The 8,066-nt window shown below is 27.9% G+C and overlaps 1 long non-coding RNA gene across 1 annotated transcript; it reads right to left on the reverse strand.

Annotated features, from left to right (window-relative positions):
* Window positions 1-2,041: 2,041 nt before the first annotated feature.
* Window positions 2,042-7,812, reverse strand: LOC147810996 (uncharacterized). The gene is made up of 3 exons (XR_015433088.1): window positions 7,232-7,812; window positions 4,222-4,371; window positions 2,042-2,255 (listed from the first exon to the last, which is right to left on the reverse strand). It is a non-coding gene; the product is annotated as an uncharacterized LOC147810996 (long non-coding RNA).
* Window positions 7,813-8,066: the final 254 nt, after the last annotated feature.

Here is an 8,066-nt window from a genome sequence, read left to right on the forward strand (position 1 = left end):
TTAAAGGTTAAAAATTAATAGTAACTGCAATTGATAACATTAATTTGAATTTTAATTTCAGAAAATAATAAGGCTTCATATCAATATTGATTGGATTAAAAAAGATTCATTCATATGGGTACACGACTGAGAAATTATGAGCACGTGTAGTATTTGAGCATCGTCTCGCGGCATTTCATTGAATGCTTAAAGGTTGTGGTTTAAATTATGAAACATGTGGTGAAATTATAACGAAGGGTTTAAAATAAATGGTTATTGCAATTCATAACATTATGGAGAATATTAGAAACACCAAACAAGAAGGCTACATATCAGGATTAATTAAATTAACAGAGATTCAAAGAAGATAAAGTTTTTATTCACACGTGCGGTATAGTCGAACGTATTCTTATGAAACTTCACGATAGGGTTGAAAGTTGTAATTTTAATAGCAAAAATCATAGTAATATATTGTTAAGGGTTTAAAATTTATATTAACTGCAATTAATATCTATAAGGTAAATTTAAATTCAGAAAAACAATAAGGATACATATTAGTAATAATATGATCAAAAAAGATTTATTCAGATGGGTATACGACTGCGAGATTAAATTATGAGCATGGTTTAAAATAAATGGTAATTGCAATTCAAAACATTATGGTGAATTTTAGAAACACAAATCAAGGAGGCTATATATCAGGATTAATTAAGTTAAAAAAGATTTAAGTTTTATTCACACGTGCGGTATAGTCGAACATATTCTTATGATACTTAACAATGGGGTTGAAAGTTGTACTTTTAAATGCTAAAAATGTAGTAATATGTTGCTAAAGGTTAAAAATTGATAGTAACTGCAATTATATCGTAATAATATATCGTATAATATCGTAAAGGTGAGGTTTAAATGCAGAAAATAATAAAGCTACATGTCAGGATTAAGTTAAGAAAGATTCATTCATATAGGTACACTAGTGATAGATTAAATTTTTATGTGCACGTGCACTACTTCAGCATTGTCTGGTTACTGAAAGGTTAAGATTTGTGATTTAAATTATTTAACATGTGGTTATTGCAATTAACCCAAGTAGCACAATTCACAAAAACGATATCGTAAAAACGTAGCTTTGAACATTGTACAATATCGTAGCGAAATATTGTACTATATAAAAATGGACCCCTTTTATGTCGTATATTCAATATTGCAAACCAATATTGTACGGTATTGTAGAAACGTTGGGGAACGTCGATCGACATCTCTCTGCATTTACAAACGTTGTACTATGTCAACCGACATCGTCAACACGATATTCAAAAAACGAATGCTGTGGAATGCAGACAATCGCCAAAATTACGTTATTTGAGAAAATAAAAATTAGTTTTTGAAATATTCATGCCTGTTTGTACCCTGGAAAAACCGAACAAAACCGTTCTAGCTTGTTTAAAATTAAATTATTTGTTATTACCAAAGCTTGTAGAATTTTTTGATTATTAATATTTAATAAGTTTGGGTAGGCAGGTATATTTTACTATTATTCTAGAAAATAAGCTAGAAAGTAAATAGTTTTGTTAAGATATTTCTTCGCTTTTTCAGGGTACAAGCAGCCATTTATACTGTGAAATTATTTTAATATTTTAAGTGATTTGTGCAATAATTTTTAAAGCATCTATATTTTACTATGTAGATTAAAATTACAATATGTTTAATTTAAAACGATTAACTTTTTTGTTGTGACGTTTTAGTATTATATAATCTGTATTTTACTAAAATAGTATCTATGGAAACCAAAACTCCTTATCTTCACAGCATCAGGTTCGATTTTAAAAAAACTGATTAAAAAAAAAAAAAAGCAATATTTACACTGATATTGTCATAATAAAATAACAGGAGTCACTTCCTCAGATTTCTGACTTAAAAAAGGGCAAGCATGGTACAATAAGCTGCGATCTAATTTACTTATAGCCTTTATCCATTAAAGTGTTGCCAAAATATTTATTAGGGCTTGAACGGTTGTCAAATGTGTAAATGAAATATAATTTTTATTAAACAGTAAAGAATAATATACTAATTTCTATAATTTATTGTATTCTTTAATACAATCAATTGTTTCTAAAACAAAACTGTGGCAGTTGAGGCGCAAACTTAGTCTTCCTGCCTTCCCGGCCATTGGCGGTGGCAAGAACTTCACCAAATTTTTCAGCTTTTTCTAGTCAGCTAGTTTCTTTAAACAGTCTGAAGGTAGCAGCTAGTCTCTTTGAACAGTCTGAAGGTAGCAGCTGAAAAAAAATAAGACATAAACTGTGGTTAATTTTAATACTTTTAAATTAAAAGACAAATAGTTATATTGAAAAATTACATGAACTAAAGTAGACATGAGCACAATGCAAGTACTACTAACAGCCCTAGGTTGACAATTCTTTTGTATAGAATCAGAGCAGTTTTTATGTTTCCAGGAGCACCGGGCCTATTTTTATATGGGGGCCCTTGACGAGTAAGTTAATAACAAATGGAAAATATTATATTTTCATAGCTGCCAACCTCTAGTTATAAAAATGCAGAAGATAGACAAAAAAAAAAAAAATGCAGAAGAAATGCCTAAAAATGCAGAAGATTCGCAAGCACATACTAATTACCAATAAATTTATAAAAGAAGCGGATTTTAACTATTTTGATTAATTATTTATTTATAAATCCACTTATTATGAGCAAAAAAAAGCAATACTCATCTTTTTTTAAAACAAAAAAGGAAATATTTTTTAAAAAAACTTTCGACTAGCTACTTGATGGTACAATATTCGATTAAAAATGTAGTTACGGCCTTGCCAAACGCTGTTACAAGAGGAACAGCGACGTCTGACTTAAAGAAAATACTAGCTATCAGGCAGATGGGTAAAATGCAGAAGATCTTATCTTCTGCGCATAAAAGAGGAAAAAATAGCTAAAATAAGTAAAAATGCAGAAGGGTTGGCAGCTATGTATTTTATAATATGATAGACGGAAAAAAGTTTTTCCTTGAATAATTTTTAAAAAATATTTGGTCACCTTTCAATGAGGTGATCCGGGTTCCAATCCCAGTATCGGCTGAGATTAGAACCCGGCTAGTCAATACAAATTCCACATCTAACATGAGGCTACCACAGTGCTGATTTAGATATAGTGAAGTATTTTGTAAAGGTACTGCTAAGTGGTAATAAATTTTTAATCTTATATCAAAATAGATAAGCTAAGCTAAAAAAATTTTTTAAAAAATCTATGTACTTATTGGAATTTTTTTTCACAAAATTTCTTTATAGAAAATCTGATTATGTCAAAGATACTATAAACATATTATGAGAAAAAATTACCAGTTAATAACTCTGCTGCTTCAAATAGACTTTGAAAGGGAAGAATGACACTATATCAGGGAAAAAACATCTGAATTCATCAGCCCCCTTTTCTTTCCTTCTATTTTTGACATATTAGGGTAATTTCTTTCTAATATAACCCATCTTTCTACTATAGCTTTAGAAATAAACATTTTCCACTAATAAAATATAATGTAGATTTTAATTCCATGCTTTTTTAATCAAAAGGTAGAATTTTAATTAACATTATTTGCATTTTTTTTGAAAAAATTCATGTTTATTAATTACTCTCTACAGCTATGGAAGTCTATATTAAGACAGCATTAAATGTGTACTTTAATTTGTACATTTAATGCCATCAATCAATCTCAAGAATCAAAAAAAATTTTTAAAAATGCAATTTCAAATGTGTTGGAATTTAACACACACCAAGAAAGAAAGCAATTTGAATAACTAAAATTAATTAATGCAGCAATTTATTTAAAATAAGTTTTAAAACTAGAAAAAAAAATAATAAAAGCATCAATAATTTAAAAACACTGTATTTTAACTTTCAAAATCAATGCTTTTTTTCTAAAAAAAAATCATTTGATTTAAATCATGTAATAAATCAAGCTGATCTAAATCAACAAACCCTGATAACTAGAAGAAGATGCCATGGTTGAGAAAAGATGCCATGAAAAACATTACAAAACCTTAAGAGCGGCTAACTTTTGAACTTTGAAACATACAATGCTGTAAATGTATTAGAGTTCAGAATACAAACTAAGCAAAATAAAACAGGAAGGACCAGGGTAGTTAATTTAAGGAATAACTGATCCATTTTAGTGCAAGATAATGACTCACGAAAAAGTAAAGTCTAATTACAAATTTTAAAATTCTAAGTCTATAAAATTACCTAAGATGGCGTTTGTAACAGCTGAGAGGTTTTCAAAACACTGTTTCCTTTTTCATTTTAATTTACAATACATCATCGCCAATTCCAAGATGGTGCTGAAGTAAAAGAACATAAATAGCCTTCTTTACAGATGGTTTCAAAATAACATATCTGAAAGAAAAAAAAGATATATATAAAAATATAATGTTTTAATAACCATTACAAAATGTACCTCATATTTTATCATCAATTAAGACCACACAAGTAAAACGGGCATAGGATTGCTGAAGAAAGGAATTATCTACATTTTTCATTTTTATAATATATTATTTCTTATTTCAGTCACTTTATTCTCAAAGAGTTATTGCATTAGTTCTTTACTTTGTATATGAGAAGCTTCCAAAGCAATGGCCTGTGCATAAATATATTAAACATTGCAATATCAGATTGTATGTTAACGAATCCAATTATCAAGAATTCTATGTATAAATAGTGTGCGGAGAAATACCCATACCATTAAAACACTTATCACAGTCATATTTGACTTAAGAATCACATAAGTTAAAATATGTTGCAAAGTTGGGACATATTCAGCTATGGATTGCTTTTCATTTTGATATGTACATGGTATCTGCGACATTTTAGATTTTAAAACCCTGACTTTCCATCAATAACTCCAAAAAGTTGTCATGAGTTACCGAAGTTACTATTTTATCCGACAAAAACACTACAATAAATTCAAAAAAGCATTATAAAAACATTAATTGAAATGATAGGTATAACCAAAGCTGTTATACTCTGAATCCTTGAAGCAGAACTTTTTCGAGCTATCTGCGACAAAACTCTCTAGCACTAATATCTTTCTGCAAGATACTTTTCACAATAATAAACAGTTATGTTACTAATTTAAAATAACAAAAGCACTGTGTTTAAAAAAAAAAAAAAAACTATGTATAACTTTTTTTAAATTGAGCGTATAATTTTTATTATAACATTACATGCAACATTTTCGCATTTTGTTGGGAGGCAGGGGGATATAGAAATTATTTCCTTCGCCTTTTGTCATCCCAGTAAAAAAAAATTGCAAATTATTAAATCCGCAGTAGTACTCGGCGAAAAAAAAAGATTGACAACAAATTCACACGAATTGGTCACCTCAAATGAGTGTTTCGTTTCTTGATTAGGCTGTTGTATAAAAATATCGTATAATAAATATCAGATTTAAAAACTATGGAGAAATCAATAGCAATAACTGATAAAATTCGACAGAATTATTGACCTAAAAAGTAAATACCCAAATACAAGATTCGAATTTTTCAGGTTGCTTATCGGGATATTTAAAATCCACTTGAAAATCAACATCAATAACTGACGAAAATACAACAGAAAAAAACCCATCAATTTACGCTACTATTGGCGTATATTGAACACGCCAAAAAGTTATTATTCAAATGCATGATTCAAATATAACTGGTAAATTTCTGTCAAAAAATAAATAAAGGTAATTTTTTTTTTTTTTTAACTTTTCAAAAGAAAAATCTTTCTGCAAGAACTTTGTAATGTTCAGTGAAAATGTTGCCGTGTCTCTGCAAATCTGCCACGGGGCTCTAAACCTTCTCATTTATTGATATTAAACTTAAAAATTGAGTAAAGAAAGAGTTGAAGCATTTAAATAGCTGAAAAATATACAAAAGTAAATAACTTTTATATAGCTTTTTAAAGCTGCTTTTTTTCTTCTTAAAAGTAAGTGTAACATAAAATGCCTAAACAAGAATTTTAAATTCATTATAATAAAAAAAAAATTAAACAAATAAAATAATTAATAAGATTCTGAAATCACTGAAGTTTAAAAGATTATTCGCTCTAGAAAGGATGTTCTTTCCTTAATTATTTTAAAGAACACAATTGAAACATTTTATATTTTAATAAAATACGATTAAGATTGGATATTTTGTTACAAATTCAGATATTCAGAACGCTATGAAATTAGGGGGATTCCATTTTTAAAATTAAGATTTCTCAGTTACCTAAATCTGCAATTTTTAAAAAAATAATAGTTAGATCATGACAAATTTTGTTCAATATAGAAATCCATGACTTTCTAGGTGTACTGATACCCTATATGTACCCTAATAAATACATATATGTACCCAAAGAATAGTATCAGGAGAGATACCCTCTATTCTTTGGCAGGAGCATATGGGAGGAACGTTGAACAAGTTCGTCTTTTTTAGTCCGAGAAAAGCAGATAAATTGTTATAGTGCACAGAACCAATAAAAGTAAACAAGATCTTTGGGAATATCAGAATTGAATAATGTGATATAATTTAATAGTTAACAAACTTCAGTTTATGTAAGTTAAAACCCCTTCTGAAATTATGAATTACTTGATTAATGAGCTACTCGGTTCGGTAAGTAAGATGTAGACATATAAAATTTTCATGATTCAATTCTTTTTTTTTGTAATTTAAACATTATATATTAATTAGATACAGTAAGCATAATATTAAATAATAATTAAACACACATATATATATATATATATATAAATATATATATACTGCAAACTTGTACGGTTGAGAAAAAAACTTCTTACTAGCAGCAACATTAGATATCTTATTAAATCTTCAGTATACATATTAAATCAATCTAGTAGACATACTAAATCTTCAATTTAAAATTTCGAAAAAAAAAACATTTCAATCTACCATGACAAATTAATAATTAAAAAATATGCAAATATGATCCATTTGTTAGCTCACTTAGCTCTTAAATTTTTAATTAGTTAAAGTATTAAAAAATATTTTTCATCAAACGTACAATTTGGCAGGTGTGAAAAATATAAACATAAGCATGTCAGAAGGCTTAACATCTCCAAACATACTATAAAATTACGTCACTGTTTGTGAATATGAGAATTGAATAACGTGATATAATTAAATAGTTAAGCAGCCTGGACAAGATAAAGGTGGAAATCAATGTAATTCTTGCAATATATAATTTAATTATATATATTAAAAACAGCACATACCTGCCAAGATCAGAGAATTCGTTCATTTCAACAAGGTGCATTAATTCCCCTTCATCTTCAGCTGGTTTGAGTTTTCGGGCTCGCTAAATCGGAATAATTTTCATTCCATTTACATTATGAGCTAAGGTATAAATTTTATGAGACGAAATTAGATTTAAATATAAGTAGACAAAAGATAAATAGATCGCAGGTGGTAGCGGTAAATGATAAACAGCATCTTAACGGGTTATGGTTACGGTTCCGAGTGGTATAGATCGTAGATTTCAGTATTTAGAGAAAAAATCGATGTCGTGACAAAAACACGATTGCAATATTGATATCAAATATTGTCCGGGGTTGTTCGGATATCTCTAAATTTATATTTTAAACTTATTTTTTGGAATTATAACAATTTGACGTCATTTTTTGTCTTTTAAATGATTAATTTTGATTTAAGGACACAATAAAGTTTTAAATGATAAGTTTTACAAACATATTTTTATAGTGAAATCGACGGGAATCGTACAATATCGTACACACAATTTCGATTTTCGCCAATATTGACAATGTCGGTCGATGTAAACTAAAGCTGTTACAATATCCCTGTGCTACTTGGGAATAACATTATGGCGTTTTTGAAAAATACAAAACAGTAAAGCAACATATCAGGAATAATTAAATTTAGAGGATTTAAATAAGATAATTTTTTTTAGAAATTCTGCAATTTGTATAAAAGTTCTATTTAAGGTTAAAAATAAATAGTTATTAAATATAATAACATTGAGGTAGATCTTCAATTTACAAAAAATTATGCGTATTCACAGAAATTAGAACGATTCGTGGATTTAAGTAAACG

Source organism: Parasteatoda tepidariorum, chromosome 4 (assembly GCF_982258835.1).
Source record: "Parasteatoda tepidariorum strain Cologne lab strain chromosome 4, Ptep-v5.0, whole genome shotgun sequence".
Lineage (NCBI taxonomy): Eukaryota > Metazoa > Arthropoda > Arachnida > Araneae > Theridiidae > Parasteatoda > Parasteatoda tepidariorum.